The following is a 20893-nucleotide window of genomic DNA, read 5'->3' as shown; positions in this document are numbered from 1 at the left end:
ATAAAAAATTGGACTAAGTGTGAAATGATAAACTATAAAACTCCTAAAAGAAAATATGAGTCTGACGCAGGATACAGCATGCTTGGGGCTGGTGCATGGGGATGACCCAGAGAGATGCTATGGGGAGGGAGGTGGGAGGGGGGTTTATGTTTGGGAACGCATGTAAGAATTAAAGATTTTAAAATTTAAAAAATAAAAAACTTAAAAAAAATAAATAAATACAAGTCAAAAAAAAAAAAAAGAAAATATGAAAGAAAATTTAGGTGATCTTGGGTTTGGCGATGACTTTTTAATTCAACAGCAAAGGCACAATCCATGAAAGAAATAATTGATAAGTTGAAGTTCATAAAAATTAAAAACTTCTGCTCTATGAAAGATACTGTCAAGCAAACAAGAAGGTAAGTCACAGACTAGGAAAAATATTTGCAAAATACAGATCTGATAAAGGATTATTATCTAAAATATACAGAGACTCTTAAAATTCAACGATAAGAAAATGAATAACATGGTTAAAAAATGGGTAAAAGATCTGAACAGGCAATTCATTGATGAAGATATACAGATGGTAAATAAGCATACGAAAAGATGCTTCACATCATGTGTCACTAGGAAACTGTAAATTAAAGCAACCATGAAGTACCATTACACCACCTATTAGAAAGACCAAAACACTGGCAATTCCAGATGCAAGAGAATGTGAGACAACAGGAACTCTCATTTGCTGCTGATGGAAGTGTAAAATGGTACAGTCACTTTGAAAGACAGTTTGGTGGTTTCTTACAAACTAAATATACCTCTAATCACACGATCCAGCAATTGTACTCTTTAGTATTTATCCAAAAGAGTTGAAAAGTGAGATCCTCACAAAAACATGCATATGGATGGTTTATTTATAATTGCCAAAACTTGGGAGTACTCAAGATGTCCTTCATTCAGTGAATGGATAAATAGACTGTGGTAAAGATATGCAGTGGAATATTCTTTAGCACTAAAAACAAATGAGCTGTTAAACATGAAAAGACATGAAGGAAACTGACATGCATCTTACTTAGTGAAAGAAGTCAATCTGAAAAGGCTACACATAGTATCATTTCAACTATATGACATTCTGGAAAATTGCTGTTGTTCACTTGCTCAGTCATGTCCAAATCTTTGCAACCCCATGGGCTGCAGCACACCAGGTTTCCCTGTCATAACCTTGGGGACAGTAAAAAAAAATCAGTGGTTGCCAGGGATTGAGAAGAAGGAGTAAGAATGGGTGGAGCTAGAGGATTTGGGGGAGCAGTGAAATTACTCTGTATGATACTATATTGGTGGATATGTGTCATTATACATTTGGTCAAACCCACAGAACGTAAAATACCAAGAGTGAACCTTAATGTAAACTATAGATTCTGGGTGACAGTGATGTGTAGGTTCAGTTGTAACAAAGTACCATTCTGGGGATGTTGATAATGGCGCAGGGAGGCTGTGTGTGGGAAGGGAAGGAGGGGTATAGGAACTACCTATACTTTTTACTTAATTTTTCTGTGGATCTAGAACTGCTCTAAGAAAGTCTACTTGAAAACAAACAAACAAACAAATTAGGAACTGTGGGTCCTTTAGGATTGATTATCAGGATAGGGATAGAACAAAAGTGGAAACAGGGACACCAGTTACAGGGCTACTGTAACCATCTAGCCAAGAAATGATGCTGAGGGCATATGCGCATCAGCACGAAAGATCGTGGGTGTTGTATTTGGGATACATTTTGAAGCCAGAATCAGTAAAACTTGCTGATGTGTTGGGTTTGGGAGCTAAAAGGAAGAGAATAGTCAATGATGACTTCCAGGTTTTGGCAACTGAGTTGCCATCAGCTGAGATGAGGAAGCCTGGGACAGAAATAAATGGAAGTGAAGACATGAGTCAGATATAATTCTGATATTGCATTTACATGTGATTTTAATATTTACTGAATTTTCCAATTGGAATGCAGCTCCTTATGCAGTCATTATCAAGAGTCACGAGACTTCGCAGATGACGCAGTGGTAAAGAAACTACCTGCCAGTGCAGGAGACGTAGGATAAGTGGGTGGGTTCGATCCCTGGGTCGGGAAGATCCCCTAGAAGAGGAAATGGCAACCTGCTCGTTTTCTAGCCTGGAAAATTCCCTGGACAGAGGAGTCTGGCTGACTACAGACCATGGGGTCGCACAAAGTTGGACATGGCTGAACACACAACATCATTGAGTGATGGCACAGATCATCTCCAACAGAAATGTTTGTACAGTAACCTGCCTCTGACCCTACCTTTTGTGTCTTTGCCTTTTTGCATCATCATTGCTGATTTAAGCACATCACTGAAATGTGCAAGATTATTATCTAATGGTCAATTCCCAACAGGGTGGTAGAGCAGCCTCCTTGTTCAGAGTCTTGGCTATACTTCCTTATTCTTCACATTCTCCTAATCTGCTCTGGTTGAAATAAGACCCTTCCATTTAACATCCATGAATGGTCTGTTCACCCTTCAATGATATTTCCATTTTATATACTAGCTGTTGTGGTGTTGACACAGACTGTTACAGTTCTCCACAAGCTACCAAGAGGAGTCTAACAAGTAAGTCTGCCTAGAGCTTCTCTGTGATCAATGGCATTGCTCACGTTTCAGGTTCAGTTTTAAGATGCTGAAAATATTCCCAGCTAGAATTATTCAGGAATAAAAAAACCCACCAAGAGTCAGTTATTGTACTTACCTCGAATAAAATATTGAATATGAGCTCCTTGAAGAGACAAAGCCTGAGGCGCATGTGCGTGGACCCTTTTGTTCTGTTGCACCTGGTCTGCCATGTACACAAGTGACTGATCTCCAGCACTTTTTATGATTCTTTCCTTACAAAAATCTGGTTATAATTTGGGGACATGCAAAGATTTTTCAAAGGGGAGATTAAAAAGATCCGTCTTGGATTTAGCATACAAGCTCCAACTTGCCATACACAGAGGAGTCCTGGGTTGGCTTCTAGGATGCTTCCATAAGCACCAGTGACGTGGCTTTTGGTTCACACTGTGTTGCTGTCCCTCTGGGATCTCATTCATGAAGGGTGAGCAGCAACATACAATCTTGGAATCCCTGATCCTCAGACTGAATATCATCAAATGACTTAGAAGTTTTGATTTTAACTCTTTGACCCTGTTTACTGAATGTAAGAATGAAGGAATGAAACCTAGGCTAGCTCTCTGATGGCAACAAAAATTTCCTACAGCACAAAAATTGAGAACCCAAAAAGTAGGAAAATGTGACCGAATTGGTGACAGCAATTTTTAATTTTGTAAATATTACTATTGCTAGTACTGGTGATTTAATGGTGTAATGTAAAACGTGAGGAAGAACCAAATAAAATTTCTGTTAGTATAAATAACTCTTAGTAAGTTCAAAAGGCTTATAATAATAGATCTTATCTTATTATAATAGATAACATGAGACAATTAGAAAATGACAAGTTCATAAAAATCATATTGGAACATATGATGAATTACATATATTGAATGTAATAGTGCCTTGAATTACAATAGTGATCTTGAACTCAATATCCTTTAATTCCAAAGGATATAAGAGGCTCCAAAGTAATATGTTCCACAGTGGGGAGGTGTACCTCCCTTCTACAGGCCAGTAATGTGCTAAAATGTCCTAATGATACATGATATTGAACACCTTTTCGTATACCTACTTGCCATCTGCGTATCTTCTTTGGTGAGGTGTCTATACAGATCTTTTGCCCATTCTTAATTGGTTGATTTGTTTCTCACTGTTGAGTTTTAAGAATTCTTTGTATATTCTGGATACTAGTCAATTTTCAGTTACAAATAAGTATATTATTTGTATATATATATATATATGTATATATATATATGTATATATATATATATATATATATATATGTATATTATGCTCCCAGTCTGTGATTTGTCCTCTCATTCTCATAACAGTGTTTTTCACAGACCCCAAAGATTTAATTTTAATAAACTGACATCAAATTTTTCTTTCATGCCTTTAGTGTTGAATCTAAAAACATATTCACCAAACCAAAGGTCATCCAAATTGTCTCATATGTTATTCTCTAAGAATTTACAGTTTAGCATTTTACATTTAGGTGAATGATCCATTGTGAGGTAATTTTTTAAAAAGGTGTAAGGTCTATATCTAGATTCATGTTTTCCTTCCGTTTTTTGAATGTAGGTCTTCAGTTCTTTCAGCAACATTCTTGGGGAAGACTATTCTTTCTCCATTGATTTGTTTCACCATTTGTCAAATATAAGCTGACTATAAATTTATGTGGATATAATTCTGGGCTCTCTATTCAACTGATGTATTTATGTGTTTTCTTAGTTATCAGTATTATACTGTTTTGATTACAGTAGCTTATATGCAGAGTACATCATGCGAAATGCTGGGCTGGATGAAGCTCAAGTTGGAATCAAGATTTCTGGGAGAAACAGCAGTGACCTCAGGTATGCAGATGACACGCCCCTAATGGAAGAAAGTGAAGAGGAACTAAAGAACCTCTTAATGAAGGTGAAAGAGGAAAGCAAAAAACTGGCTTAAAACTCAACATTCAAAACCCTAAGATCATGGCATCCAGTCCCATCTGTGCGCACGTGTGTGGGTCAATCACTTTGTCATGTCCAACTCTTTGTGACCCTATGGTCTCTAACCTGTTAAGCAACTCTGTCCATGGAATTTTCCAGGCAAGAATATTGAAGTGGGTTGTCATTCCCTTCTCCAGAGGATCTTCCCGACCCAGGGATTGAACCTGAGTCTCCCATATTGCAGTCATATTCTCTCTACCATCTGAGCCACCAGGGAATCTAATCACATCACAACAGTGACAGACTTTGTTTTCTTGGGTTCCAAAATCACTGTGGATGGTGACTTCAACCATGACATTAAAAGACACGTGCTCCTTGGAAGAAAAGCTATAACAAACCTAGATATCGTATTAAAAAGCAGAGACATCACTTTGTCTACAGAAGTCCATTTAGTCAAAGCTATGATATTTCCAGTAGTCATGTAAGGATGTGAGAGTTGGACCATAAAGAAAGCTGAGTGCCAAAGCAATGATGCTTTCAAACTGTGGTGCTCAAGGAGGCTCTTGAAAGTTCTTTGGACTGCAAGGAGATCAAACCAGTCAATCCTAAAGGAAATTAACATTGAATATTCATTGGAAGGATTGATGCTAAAGTTGAAGCTTTGGCCACCTGATGCCAAGAGCTGACCCACTGGAAAAGACCCTGATGCTGAGAAACACTGAGGCAGAAGGAGAAGTGGGCAACAGAGGATAAGACGATGGGATGGCATGACCTACTCAATGGATACGAGTTTGAAGAAACTCCAGGAGATGGTGAAGGGCAGGGAAGCCTGGCGTGCAAAGAGTTAGACACAACTGAGCAACTGAACATGAACACAGTTCCTCTGACTTTGTGGTTCTTCTTCAGTATTGTGGTAGTTATTCTGTGTCATTTGTCCTTTCCATAAATTTTAGAATTAGTTTGTCAATATCCACAAAATAATTTGCTGGGATTTTGATTTGGATTGTGTTAAATCTATAGACCTAGTATTGAAGAACTAACATCTTCACAATACTGTCTTTCTATCTCCATACATGAAATATTCCCTGCATTTATCATGATCTTTATTTTTTTTCAGCAAATACTGAAATTGCTTCAGTATTTTCCCCATATTATTATGTGTTTTGTTAGACTTAAAATCTATATGTAATAGCATTTAACTTTTAGTGCTAATGAAATGGTATTGTTTCTAATTTCAAATTCCAATTGTTTATTGCTAATATATAAGAAATCAGTTGACTTCTGTGTATTAACTTTATATCCTGCAACTATATTATTGCAGTTTATTAATTTTAATAGCTTTGTTGTTGTGACTGTTGATTCCTTGTGATTTTTAACATAGGAAAAAAACATGTTATATGTGAACAAAGGCAGCTTTATTTCTTCCTTCCCAATTTCCTTCCCGTTTGTGTATTTTTTTTTTACTTTATTTTTAAATTGAAGGATAACTGCTTTACAGAATTTTGTCTTCTGTCAAACATCAACATGAATCGGCCATAGGCACACATATGTCCCCATCCTCTTGAACCTCTGTCCCATCTGCTTCATCCCACCCCTCTAGGTTGATACAGAGCCCCTGTTTGAGTTCCCTGAGACATACAGCACAATTTATGCATGTTTAATTTCCTTTTCTTGTCATTATATTAGCTAGGTCCTTCAGTAAGATGTTGAATAGGAGTGGTGAGAAGGAACATGTTGCCTTGTTCCTGATGTCAGAGAGAAACCATCTATTAATAGTATTTCACCACTAAGTATGATATTAGCTGCAGGTTTTTGGTAAATGTGCTTTATCAATAAGTTGAGGAAGTTTCTCTCTATTCCTTGTTTGCTGACAATTTTTATCTTTGAATGAATGTTGGATTCTGTTACAATTTTTCTGCTTCTATTGTTAAACTGTTGATTATGGAATGTTGAACTAGCATTGTGTACACGGAATAAATTCCACTTGGTTGTGGTGTATACTTCTTATTATACAATTGTTGGATGTCACATATTCATAATTTATGGAAAATTTTGCGGCTGTGGGTCACGAGAGACATTTGTTTGCCTTTCTTGCAATGACTTTGTCAGGTTTGGGTATTAAAGTAATGCTGGAATCATAGACTGAGTTATTCACAGGAAGTAGGCCTTCTGCTCTTTTCAGGAAAAATAGTAAAAGAAAAAAAAATTGGTATAATTTCTCCTTTAAATGCTTGCTGGAATTCCTCAGTGAATTCATCTGGGATTTTGCTTTCTATTTTGGAAGGTTATTTGTTATATATTTAAATTCTTTTGTTGAATAGATTGTTTAATCTTTAATAATAGATACACTATACATTAATACATGTAGGCATATTCATATTAATTACTTTTGGGGTGAGGTTTGGTAAACTTGTCTTTCACAAAACTTGTGCATTTCATGTAGGTTTTCATATTCGTGGGCATAGAGTTGCTCACAACATTCATTTGTTATCAAAATAACACCTGTGTGATCAGTGATCAGGAGAAGGCAATGGCAAACCACTCCAGTACTCTTGCCTGGAAAATCCCATGGGCGGAGGAGCCTGGTAGGCTGCAGTCCATGGGGTCGCTAACAGTCGGACACGACTGAGCGACTTCACTTTCACTTTTCACTTTCCTGCATTGGAGAAGGAAATGGCACCCCACTCCAGTGTTCTCGCCTGGAGAATCCCAGGGACGGTGGAGCCTGGTGGGCTGCCGTCTATGGGGTCGCAGAGTCGGACACGACTGAAGCGACTCAGCAGCAGCAGCTCAGTGGTAATCATTCCTCTTTTATTTCTATTAGTAATTGTGTCTACTCTCTAAATAGAGGGGCTTCCCTGGTGGCTCAGCCTGTAAAGAACCTGCCTGCAATGCAGGGGACCTGGTTTGATCCCTGGGTGGAGAAGATCTCCTGGAGAAGGTGAATGGCTACCCACTCCAGTATTCTTGCTTGGGCAGAATTCCACGGACTGAGGAGCAATTTATCAACCTTACTGAACCACTTCTAAGTGTTGTTGTATTTCTCTATCACTTTCCTGTTTTCAATTTCATTGATTTCTGCTCTAATTTTTATTTCTTTTCTTCTGGGTTTTTCTAGTTTTCTAATATTAAAGTTTAGATTATTGATTTTAGGTTTTCCTAACATATGTATCAATGCATATATTTATAAATTGCCAAGTACAGCTTTCAATGCATCCACAGATTTTGATAACATGTATTTTCATTTAGCTTGAAATATTTTACAATTACTCTTGAAACTTATTTTTGACCCATATATTATTTAGAAATGTGTTGCTTAACTCTAAGTATTTTGTCATTTTCCATCTATCTTTCCAATACTGGTATCTAGTTAATCCCATTGTGGCCTGGGAATACTTCATATAATTTCCATTAAAATTCTTTTACACTTAATTAGGGTGAGTTTTGTGGCCCCGAATGTGTTCTTTCTTAGTGTGTTCCATGGGAATTTGAGGAGAAGGTATATTCTGTGGCTATTGGATGAAGCAGCTTATGATATCAATTAAATACAGTTGATTAATGGCACTCTTCAGTTCAGTTATGTTCTTATTTTCTGCCTGTTAGATCTGTCAATCAATGCCAGAGGTGTGCTGAAGACTACAACTATAACGGTGTATTTGTCTATTTCTCCTTGCAGTTCTATCAGTTTCTGTCTCATATTTTGATGGTCTACTGTGTACACATATTAAGGATTGCTATGTCTTCATGAATAGTTGATCTCTTTATCATTACATGTTGCTCCTAATCTCTGATAATTTTTCTTGATCTGGAGCTGGCTTCATCTGAAATTAATACAGCTACTCATTGCCTATGCTAAAGCTTTTGACTGTATGGATCAAAACGAACTGTGAAAATTCTTGAAGAGGGGGATACCAGACTACCTTACCTGCCTCCTGAGAAGCCTGAACGCAGGTTAAGGAATAACATTTAGAACTGGACATGGAACAACAGACTGGATCAAAATTGGGAAAGGATTATGACAAGGCTGTATATTGTCACCCTGCTTACTTAACTTATATGCAGAGTACATCATGTGAAATGCTGGGCTGGATGAAGCACAAGCTGGAATCAAGATTGCTGGGAGGAACATCAACAACCTCAGATATGCAGATGACACCACCCTTATGGCAGAAAGTGAAAAGGAACTAAAGAGCCACTTGATGAAAGTGAAAGAGGAGAGTGAAAAAGCTGGCTTAAAACTCAACATTCAAAAAACAAAGATAATGGCATCTGGTCTCATCACTTCATGGCAAATAGATGGGGAAACAATGGAAACCATGATAGACTTTATTTTCTTGGGCTCCAAAATCACTGCACCCAGGGACCACAGCCATGAAATTAAAAGACACTTGCTCCTTGGAAGAAAAGCTATGACAAACCTAGACAGTGTATTAAAAAATAGAGATATCACTTTGCCTACAAAAGTCTGTATAGTCAAAGCTATGGTTTTTCAAGTAGTCATGTATGGGTGTAAGATTTGGACCATAAAGAAGGCTGAGTGCTGAAAAAATGATGCTTTTGAACTTTGGCCAAAGAAATAATGGAGAACTGTTGGAGAAGACTCTTGAGAGTCCCTTCGACAGTAAGGAAATCAAACCAGTCAATCCTAAAGGAAATCAATCCTGAATACTCATTGGAATGACTGATGCTGAAGCTGAAGCTCCAATACTTTGGTCACCTGATGAAAAGAGCCGACTCATTGGAAAACCCCCTGAGGCTGAGAAAGATTGAAGGCAGGAGAGGGGGATAACTACAAAGGACAAGATGGTTGGATGACATCACCAACTCAATGGACATCAGTTTGAGCAAGTTACAGGAGATGCTGAAAGACAGGGAAGCTTGGCATGCTGCAGTCCATGGTGTCACAAAGAGTCAGACATGGCTGAACAACTGAACAACAACAACTCCACCTATCTTTTGACTAGTGTTAGCTTTACTTTACTTTCTTTACCCTTTATTTTCTCCATAGCTTTACTTTACTTTTAATCTGTACCTCTGTCTTTATACTTGAGTTTCTTAATATATAATTAGGTTTTAGGTTTTCATTCGCTCTGATAGTCTCTCCTTTTTAATTGGTGTATTTAGGCCACCGTTGTTTAAAGAGATAATAATATAGCTGGATTCATATCTGCCATATCTTTTTCACAGTTTTCTATTCATTGCCATTGCTCTGATTCTTTTCCTTTTCTTTATTTTTTCTGTTTTTCTACCTTCTATGTTTTCAGTTGAGAATTTTTGTTATTCCTTTTGTTTGCCTTTCTTAACATATTAATTCTATTTCATTTTAAACTTTCCTCAGCAGTTGCCTTTTGGTTTGCAATACATATTTACATCTAATCAGACTCCTCTTTCAAATCACACTATACTACTCCATTTAATTACCTTTTAATAGGTTATTCCCAATGCCTTCTCCTTTCTGTACCCTTTAACACTGCTATTATCATTTGAACGATAATTTAAAAAAAAAAAAGACCTGAGTTTCTGACCTATGGTATTTCCTTCTTTCTGAAGATTTTCCACATTTCTTGAAAGTTTCCTGATGACAAAGTCCGTCAATTTTTGTTTATCTGAGAAAATGTTCATTTCTCCTGCACTTATAAAGGATAATTTTGCTAGATAGAATTCTAAAGTTTTTTTTCTTTTTCTTTCAACACAAAATATTTCACTCTGCTCTCCTGCTTGCATGATTTCTCAAAGTCTGATGCAATTGTTAATCTTTTTCCTCCCTATGTAAAGTGTTTCTTTTTCCTCTGGCTTCTTTGAAAATTTTCACTTTGTTTCCACTCTCTAAAATTTAAATGTGTTATGTCTAGGTTTGGATATTTTGATATTTAGTCTGGTTGGTGTTCTCTAAGCTTCTTGGCTCTCAGTTAGCTATTAATTTTCAGAAATGATGGGTCATCACTGCTTCAAATATTTCTTCTCTTCTTGCTCTCTTGTTTGTCTTTCTGGTATTCCTATCATATGCATGTGACTCCTTTAATAATTATTTCACAGCTCTTGTCTTTTTCATCCTTTTTCTCTTTGCAGTCGGGCTTTGAAATTTCTACTGACATTTTTTCAAGCTCACTGATTATTTGCTTAGCCATGTCCAGTCTATTTACGAGCATATCAAGTGCATTCTTCATTTAATGTTAAGGCATTTTTTATTCTAACATTTTCTTCTGATTCTTAGAGTTTCTATATTTATGTTTATACCTCTATTCTTTATTCCTTTATGTTGTTCATTTCCTCCATGAGAAACCTTAGCACATTTTTCATACTTGTTTCAAATCCTTAGTTTGATAATTTCAACATCTCTGCCATATTTGAGTCTGATTCTGATGCTCAATGTGTCTGCTTGAGCTGCTTTTTTTTTTTCGCTTTTACTCTATGTGAATTTTTTGTTGAAAGCCAGATAACATGCATTGGGTAAAGGCCCTGAGGTAAACCGGTGTTTATTGTGTGGCTTTATGCATATCTAGCTAGAGGTTAAGCTGTATATACTACTTTCTTTTGTTATATCAGAAATAAACTTTCCTCTGCTTTCCTTGCTTTTGTCTCCCCAGTTGTTTTCAGGTTTCCCTTAGGCTTTTTAAAACACAAACATTATTTATTTATTTCTTTATTTTTGGTTTTGCTGGGTCTTCATTGCTGCAAGGGCTTTCTCTAACCCGACAAGCGGGGAGGGGCAGGGGGGTTACTCTTTGTTGAGGTACACAGGCCTCTCATTGCAGTGGCTTCTCTAGGGCTCCTGAGCTTCAGTAGTTGCAGTTCCCAGGCTCTAGTGTACAGGCTTAATAGCTGCGGCACATGGGATCGGCATGTGGGATCTTCCTGATCAGGGATCAAACACATGTCTCCTGCACTGGCAGATGGATTCTTATCCACTAAGCCACCAGGGAAACCTCTCTCTCAGTTCAGTTCAGTCGCTCAGTTGTGTCCAACTCTTTGCGACCCCATGGACCAGAGCATGCCAGGCCTCCCTGTCCATCACCAACTCCCAGAGTTTACCCAAACTCATGTCCATTGAGTCGGTGATGCCATCCAACCATCTCATCCTCTGTCATCCCCTTCTCTTCCTGCCTTCAATCTTTCCCATCATCAGGGTCTTTTTCAATGAATCAGCTCTTCACATCAGGTGGCCAAAGTATTGGAGTTTCAGCTGCATCATCAGTCCTTCCAATGAACACCCAGGACTGATCTCCTTCAGGATGGACTGGCTGGATCTCCCTGCAGTCCAAGGGACTCTCAAGAGTCTTCTCCAACACCACAGTTCAAAAGCATCAATTCTTCGGCACTCAGCTTTCTTCACAGTCCAACTCTTACATCCATACATGACCACTGGAAAAACCATAGCTTTGACTAGATGGACTTTTGTCAGCAAAGTAATCTCTCTGCTTTTTAATATGCTGTCCAAGTTGGTCATAACTTTCCTTCCAAGGAGTAAGTGTCTTTTAATTTCATGGCTGCAGTCACCATCTGCAGTGATTTTAGAGCCCCCCAAAATAGAGTCCGCCCTTAAGGCTTCCTAAATAAGGCTTGAGATGTTCAGTTTTTTCTTTTGCAGTTCCCTGTTGTTGTTTAGACTCTCTTAGTGTTGTCGCTGGCGCAGAGGGAGTGGAAGCATTCTATAGTTCTAGGATTAGGTGCCAGTCTTTTCATGAGCCTGTGCTCTGGGGCTGTAACCTTTACAAATTTCTCTCCAGTTTTTTTTTTTTTCCCCTCACTTGGGAGAGACCAACATTAGTCTGGTATTTCCTTTTTTGTGTGGTGGTGAGGTTCCTGCACAACTCCGATCAGTTTCTCTTAAAGGCAGATCTTGTTAAGAAGATGAGAATGTTCTGAGAGTATTTGAAAATAGTTCCTTTTTCCCTTCCCCTGAGAGACGTACAAAGGGATTTCTCTTCGGATTTCACTGTGAGAATCTAGCAGAATTCCTGGAGGCAAAACTCACAAGTGTGTGGTGTCGCCTCAAGACCGGGCTCCCTTGGAGTCTTAACTTTCAGTTAAGTTAGTTAAGTTAGTTAGTTAAGTTAGTTAGTTAAGTTAGTTTTCTCTGAACCTCCAGCAATTTGTCCATTACAGGTTAAGTTTCTTACCCGAGTATTTGTTCCTTGGAGGTTTCTGCTCTTGGGCTTCTGGTAAGTTGTGATTTCCTATATTCACCTGTCTCTCCAGTTTTGGGGACTTACAGCATTTTGCCTAATGACTTCATTCTGAGATGTAAGAAAAACTGTGGATTTTCAGTTTATTCAGCTCTTTTACTTATTGTGAGATTAAAAGTGATAATTTCCAAGATCTTTTAATGCTGGACTGGAAGTCTTGACTTATTTTTTTAAACTATTATTGATTTTTCTTATTGTATATGTAAACACAATAAATTTTAATTTTAAAACAGATTAGCATAAAATAAAATCAACAGAATTTCAGCATTCATAATTATCATTGATATTCATGTATACATCTTTTCAGTCTTCTCTCTACATATCTGCCTGTCCCTCTGTCTTGTCTATCTAACTATATACCTATCTTTCCATCCACCTGGCTATCTATTTACCTATGCCTCTTGCAACAACCAAAGAATTAAAATGGACCTTTGGACCTAAGAGTATAAGATTGTATGCAAATATATGGTCATATTACCTTTTAAAAATTGTTTGAAAATTTAATAGGTAAAGATATAAATGTTTCCCATTACATTTTTTACTTCTTTGATATTTTCTCACTGAAGTATGAGTTCTATATATAAATAAAATTACTCCTTTATTATATATGATAACATATAATATAATATCATTCACCTTATTTTTCTATTTTATTTTGAGGTCTGCATTGCTTTTGAACCTAAATTAAAGAGACTGAGATGATGGTTTTGTGTGATAAACAAAAGTCTGGAGTAACTTAAGTTGAATCATGAATGTAACAAGTTAGTGAAATAATAAATTGAAAATCAAAATTATGGATAACATAATGGAGTGTTAACACTATGGAAGTTAATTTAGCGTCAATATATAAGGAAATCCTCTACTGTCATATAGCAAAATACTAATACAGTAATGGGGATAAACAAATTATAACTATATGCAATAATATGAAAGACTCTCAAAAGAAGATGTTGAATATGAAAAGAGTGATATTCCATTTATATAAAGACAAAATAAGCAAACTTATCTATGGTATGAGAAGTTACCCCTGCTAGGCAGCAGTGACTGGAATGGTCCCTGGCAGGGCTCTGGGATCCTGGTGCTTTTGTTGTTCGGTCACTCAGTTGTGTCTCTTTGTGACCCCATGAACTGCAGCATGCCAGGCTTCCCTGTCCTTCACCATCCCCCGGAGCTGTTCAAACTCATGTCCACTGAGTCGGTGATGCCGTCCAACCACTTCATCCTCTGTTGTCCCCTTCTCCTGCTTTCAATAGTTCCCAGCATCAGGGTCTTTTTCAGTGAGTCAGCTCTTCTCATCAGGTGGCCAAAATATTGGAGCTTCAGCTTCAGCATTGGGCCTTCCAATGAATATTCAGGGTTGATTTCCTTTAGGATTGACTGGTGTGATCTCCTTGCAGTCCAAGAGACTCTCAATAGTCTTCTCCAGCACCATAGTTTGAAGGCATCAGTTCTTTGGCACTAGGCCTTTTTTATTGTCCAGCTTTCACATTTGTATATGACTACTAGAAAAACCATAATTTTGACTAAATGGACTTTTGTCGGCAAAATAATGTTTCTGCTTTTTAATATGCTGTCTAGGTTTGTCGTTGCTTTGCCAGTCAAGGCTGGTGAATTGGTTCTGTTCAATTCATGAAAATTCATTGTGCACTTAAGCTTGTGCAATTTTCTGTATGTAGAGATCCTTTAGAAAATTATTATTGAGATATAATTGACATATAACATTATGTTCACTTCAGGTATACAATATAATGATTTAATACATGTGTATATTACAAAATAATATTGCAATATATGTATATATTGCAAAACTAGATAATAAGTCTACTTAACATTCATCACCACACAGTTTAAACTTCTTTCCTCATGATGAGTATTTTTAAAATCTACTGTCTCAGCAACTTTTCAATATACACTTTGGTATCAGTGACTAAAGTCAAGGTGCTGTACATCATATCTCCAGGATTTACTTCTTTTAAAACTGGAAGTCTGTACCTGTTTACCCTCTTCACACCATTTCTCCCAGCATCCCAACCCCCAACCTCTAGCATCCACCAATCTGTATCTAAGAGTATATTTTTTGGATTCTACATGTAAGTGAAATGATATTGTATTGGTCATTCTCTAACTTATTTCACATGCCCATGCTGTCACAAATGGCAAGATTTTATTCCTTTTATGACTGAATTATAAATGTGTTTGTGTATGTACATATGTGTACACAAACACACATGTACACACATAAGGGACACCTCATTTTATCACACTTTTTATTGTTCTTAACAGATGTCACATGCATATCAGTGCTCAGTCATGTCCCACTCTTTATGCAACCCCATGGACCATAGCCCCCCAGGATCCTCTGTCCATGGGATTTTCCAGGCAAGAATAGAATACTGGAGTGGGTTGCCATTTCCTCCTCCAAGGAATCTTCCTGACCCAGGGATTGAACCCACATACTTCTCTTGCATCTCCTGCATTGGCAGGCAGATTCTTTACCACTGTGCCAGCTGGGGAGCTACAGATACTGCATCATTGTACAAACTGAAGGGGTTTGTGACAGCCTTGCGTCAAGCAAATCTATCAGCACCATTATTCCCGCAGTACTTGTGCATTCTGTGTCCCTGAGTCACAGTTTGGTAATTCTCACAATATTTCAAACTTTTTCATTATTATTATATTTGTTATAGTGATCTGTGATCTTTGACATTACAACTATGACTTGCTGAAGGTTCAGATGATGGTTAGCATTTTTGAGCAAGAAAGTATTTTTAAATGAAGGCATGGACGTTAGTTTTTAGACATAATGCTCTTGCACACTTAATAGCTCACCATATCATGTAAACATGACTTTTATATACACTGGTGAAGCAAACATTCTGTATGACTTGTTTATCGTGGTGCTCTAGAACTAAACCTACACTATCCCTGAGGTATGCCTGGGTCCACATTTTCTTTACTCACTCACCCATCAATGAACACTTAGGTTGCATCTGCTGTAAATAATGTTGCATTGAACATGAGGGTGCTTTTTTAAGTTCATGTTTTCATTTACTTTAGGATAAATACCCCAAAGTGGAACTGCTGGATCATACTACAGTTTTATTTTTAATGTTTTGAGAAACCTCCTTACTGTTTCCATAGTGGTTGTACCAATTTACATTCCCACCAAGACAATGCACAGAATTTTGCTTCATATCCTCACCAACACTTATTATCTCTTATCTTTTTAGAACTGCCATTCTAAGTGGTGTGAGGTGCTATTTCATTACGGATTTGGTATGCATTTCTATGTATGGTATACTTCAATAAATTTTTTTTTAAATATCTGTATCTTAACCTAATACCAGGTTCCCCCTACCCTCCTCAACAAAAATGTGCCAAGGTGATGCCCATCATAGTGTATCTGCAAGAATATTTATAATTGTGGTCTTATGCTTTATAGTTTGCAGTATAAATAATGTTCACCCACAGTACTGCCTTAAAGTATAACCCTAGAGCTCCCATAGTTCACTATGGATTTCCAAGGTGAGAGGAGAGGTGATTCACTCTATACAGCTGACTCTACCTTGCACATATGAATGTGCCCAGGTTCCCTACACTCCATCTCTTTAGATCAACTTTCAAAGTCAGGGTTAACTAACTTGATGGTAGGAGTCCTTTCATAAAGAATACATATATAAAATCATCATATTGTACACTTTAAGTATCTTACAATTTAGTTTGTCAAGTACACCTCCATGAAGCTGAAGAAAATGTAACTAAATCATCATATTGTACACTTTAAGTATCTTACAATTTAGTTTGTCAAGTACACCTCCATGAGGCTGAAAAAAATGTAACAAACAAAAAACCAAAGTCAGTGCTAAGGGTATAAGGGGCACCACAATGGGGCCATGAGGAGCAAGTTTGGTTCTAGATATCAGGACCATTCTACTTTGAAAGGCCAGTTCACTAGACTACTTTTTTCCCCTCCATGATGGTTGTATTTCCTTAGAATCACTTAGATCTAATTCTGTAGGTTATAAAAACTTTGAATCTTATTGAACTTCTCAAACTTCTTATGCAAATTTATAACCTCTTCTTCAGACACTTTTAAACCCCAAATTTTAAAGGACTTTGTGCATACACATACATGCTTCACCAGACTCTCCACACTAATTTATTCAAAGAAAAAAAAGATTTATAGGAAATGTATAGAATATTTCAGACAAACTCTGATCTCTAAGAAATTATAATCTGAAGATATTAAAACAAGTACTAGGAAGTTAGTGTTAATGAAACTCTTTAGCACTGTGACAAACAGAATTTTTACTGCAATTTAACTAGTTGCTCAGTGGAGAAGGAAATGACAACCCACTTCAGTATTCTTGTCTGGAGAATCTTATGGATGGAGGAGCCTGGTGGGCTACAGTCCAGGGGTCCCAAAGAGTTGGACACGAATGAGCGACTTGGCACCCAACTAGTTGCTCGAACTTAGTTAATATAGACTAAGATGGTTAGATCATTGCCGACTCAATGGACATGAATTTGAACAAACTCTGGGAGACAGTGGAGGACAGAGGAGCCTTCTGTGCTGCAGTCCATGGGGTCGCAACTGACTTAGCAACTGAACAACAACAATAAGACTCCGTTAGCCCTTGAAGAGGCTTTATAAAAGTATCAAAACACTAAATACACAAGTCAACCCATATCCCAAATTATCTTTGACATTTGTTACAATTTGGTCTATTTCCCCTACCATTATCTTGAATACAGTAAGTCCCCTACATATAAATGAGTTCCATTCCAAGAACACCTTGGGAAGTCTAATTTTTTTCATTAAGTCTAACATTGTCAGCCTGTGTACCCAACTAACACCACTAGCTATCTAGTAACTGTGCTGTAACAGGTTTACAATACTTTTCACACAAATAATACATAAAAACAAATAAAAAATAAAGAAAACATTTTAAATCTTATAATATACTGTACTACTGAATTCTATGCATTACTGTACAGTAAAGCACGCAAAAACACAACCACTTGTAGAGGATGTATGCGTGTGACAACGTGCGCCAGACAAGTGAACCAACTTATGTGTTCGGACATGAGGGCGCACATTCTCAAGTCTGCAACGTGAAGGTTCAGATGTAGGGACATACTGTAGTTAGTGTTTGACAATTCTGTCTGGAGTCCTTAATAACTGAAGAGTCCTTCTCAGTGTTATGACTTCATTTATTTTTTTTTTTCGGGAGTAAACATGGACGTACTTAGGGAAACTAAATTTATTTCAAAAAGGTATTAAATGCAATAAACGAGTATACTGTGTTAAGTGATTTCACTAAAAAAATCACAATACATATATTTTCTACATCTCTAAGTATAAACTCATAATATTTTATAATATTCTACATTAAATTTAAGTATACTTTAAAGATTCTGAGCTTCTTTTTGAGATTTCCCCTTCCTGACTATAATTCTGGCTAATTGTTTCCAACCTATTTTAATTAAATAAATGACAGCATCAAACCAGATCAAATCAAAGCAAACCAAACAAAATGCAATACAGTATATCACCTTGACTTAAACTAGTAAAAGTTTTATCAGGATTAATTGTTCTCAGCTAATGGTTTTTCCTGTGGTCATGTATGGATGTGAGAGTTGGATTGTGAAGAAGGCTGAGTGCCAAAGAATTGACGCTTTTGAACTGTGGTGTTGGAGAAGACTCTTGAGAGTCCCTTGGACTGTAAGGAGATCCAACCAGTCCATTCTGAAGGAGATCAATTCTGGGATTTCTTTGGAAGGAATGATGCTAAAGCTGAAACTCCAGTACTTTGGCCACCTCACGTGAAGAGATGACTCACTGGAAAAGACTCTGATGCTGGGAGGGATTGGGGGCAGGAGGAGAAGGGGACGACAGAGGATGAGACGGCTGGATGGCATCACTCACTTGATGGACGTGAGTCTGAGTGAACTCCGGGAGTTGGTGATGGATAGGGAGGCCCGGAGTGCTGCGATTCATGGGGTCGCAAAGAGTTAGACACGACTAAGCAACTGAACTGAACTGAACTGAAGGTTTAAGGGTAGGATTATGCAAGAGGAAATAAAATGAAACAAATCAACAAATAGTACTGCTAGGATAACTCCATTTTTGTCTTTGAAAACAAAGATATTAATATATTCATAAATCTAAAGCAATACAGGAAAAATATAATTATATAGCTTAAAAGTGTTTTAATTAAATTGTGTTATACATCTGTGAAATTGAATAGAGAGTCTTTTATTCCAATGAGAATATTACTTTCTATACTTTAAAAACAGGCAGTAGTGTATTCACAATTTTGTAATAAGACTTTTTCAAAACCAAAATAAAAATAAGGACATTTTTGGAGGTATAGTTATCTTAGAAAGTTCTTCTTATTGTTGTTTATTTAACACTACAGCCAGTGAATAGAAGTATAGCTTGTGTATTTTGCTGGGGAAATAGCCATTAAAAGCTCTTTTAGGAATGTCTTGCTTAACAATCCTGCCAGCATCATCTCTGTCAATTAATCCTCAGTAAGCACTCAGAGTTCTAAAATCCAGACACAAGGCAGGACCTGTGTGACTGATACGGCCTCCAGACAAGTGTCATCACTTCACGTGCACCTGGGACCACTTCGAAAACATTTCTTCTAACGGGATACTAAGTTGTAATGTAAAAAATAACTAACTGAAGGTAGGGTTGGATTAGGTGCATTACATTCTCAGAAACGTGCAGATAACCCAAAGCTCTATTACTTTTTTCCCTCTGGAAAATAAACAGTAACCAAGAATTGTACAACATGTTCATTTTAAGAGATATAAAGCCCCACAGAGGCATCCACAAATTGAATAAGGGAAATGGAACTAACAGCTTCAGGGTGGTTTCTGCCTCCAGGCGCTCTTTGGGAGGACTTTCTAACTGAACATCTAGTGAGGGGTACAGCAGGGCCCCCTGGAGAACATTCATACATGCCTTGCTCTGTGGAGAAACAGGACTGGAGCCTACTCACAATGGTTACAGGGCACATAGAAGGCACGGGACTGGCTGAGTGATTCCTGGGCAACTGAACAGGCAAGTGTGTTGAGGTGGGATCAGTTTACATGATCTAAGAACATGAGTTTTTGCTGTGGAATAGATGTGGGGAGAGAAGGGGATCTGAGATGGAGCAAGTCCTCTTGAGTTGCCAAGAGTCATCAGATTTAAACTAGGCTGGAGATGGGCCATCAGATGTTCAGGAGCATAAAGTGGATGAACATGAGGACATAACTTATTAATCAGTTTCTAGAGATGGCTTAAAACAAGCAAAAATCCTACTTCATATCCTTGTAATACTTATGCATGTGACCTTAACAATCTTTTTCACACCATGAGAAATAAAACTCAAGCTGAATTTTGAGTAGGAAAGACAGTTAAGTCTCAATTCTAATTTTTTGTGAATTCAAAAGAATTCCATATGAAATCTGACAGTTGAATTAATATCTAGAATTTAAATATATATAAAATTTTAATTTTAATCATATATATATATAGACATATATATACAAACCTTTGGAAAACAGACCTGTTTTGGCCCATTCCCACAGGTAGTTGAGAGGAAAATTTTAAGATAGTCTCAAAGAATCTCGATTCATTTCTTGCTGTGATCCTGTTATTTAATAATACTCTATAAATATCATTCTCTAGGTCTGTGTTTGAAGATATAAGCTCATAACCATTGTTTAACTCCTTACACAAAGTTTTCTGGTATTAATCAGGATTGTTTGTTATTTGTTACTCTGGCTCATATGGTTTAACATTACTATTACTATAACATTACTATATAAGAAAACCAGCTAAGTTATTGTATATAGAGTCAATGACCAGTTACATCATTAGAACAATGAGCTAAGCTGAAGCAGAGCCACCTAAAACGTTTCCATTAAAGCTGACATTCAAGGCAGGCTATTAGTAGGTTTTAAAAAAGAAAACTTAGTGGAGGAATAACATTTTAACTCATACTTTTACTATGAATTCAGAAAAAAAATGTAGATTGGAAGCCATGCAAAACTACTTTGTTGCAGACTTTTTTCCTTCAAGTGTATGAAAGTATCAAGCACCTCAGAAGCCAAAAGTGAGCATGCAAGTAATGTCATGTTAGAAAAA

The 20893-nt window shown here is 37.1% G+C and overlaps 1 protein-coding gene across 4 annotated transcripts in view; it reads right to left on the bottom strand.

Moving 5' to 3' along the window:
* Positions 1–20893, bottom strand: part of RGS7 (regulator of G protein signaling 7) — a 473731-nt gene that overhangs the window by 43416 nt on the left and 409422 nt on the right. The gene's annotated exons all lie outside the window — the stretch shown is intronic.

Source organism: Ovis canadensis, chromosome 12, assembly GCF_042477335.2.
Source record: "Ovis canadensis isolate MfBH-ARS-UI-01 breed Bighorn chromosome 12, ARS-UI_OviCan_v2, whole genome shotgun sequence".
Taxonomy (NCBI): domain Eukaryota; kingdom Metazoa; phylum Chordata; class Mammalia; order Artiodactyla; family Bovidae; genus Ovis; species Ovis canadensis.
The sequence above is the reverse complement of the archived record's forward strand: the minus strand, read 5'-3'. Positions and strand labels throughout refer to the sequence as shown.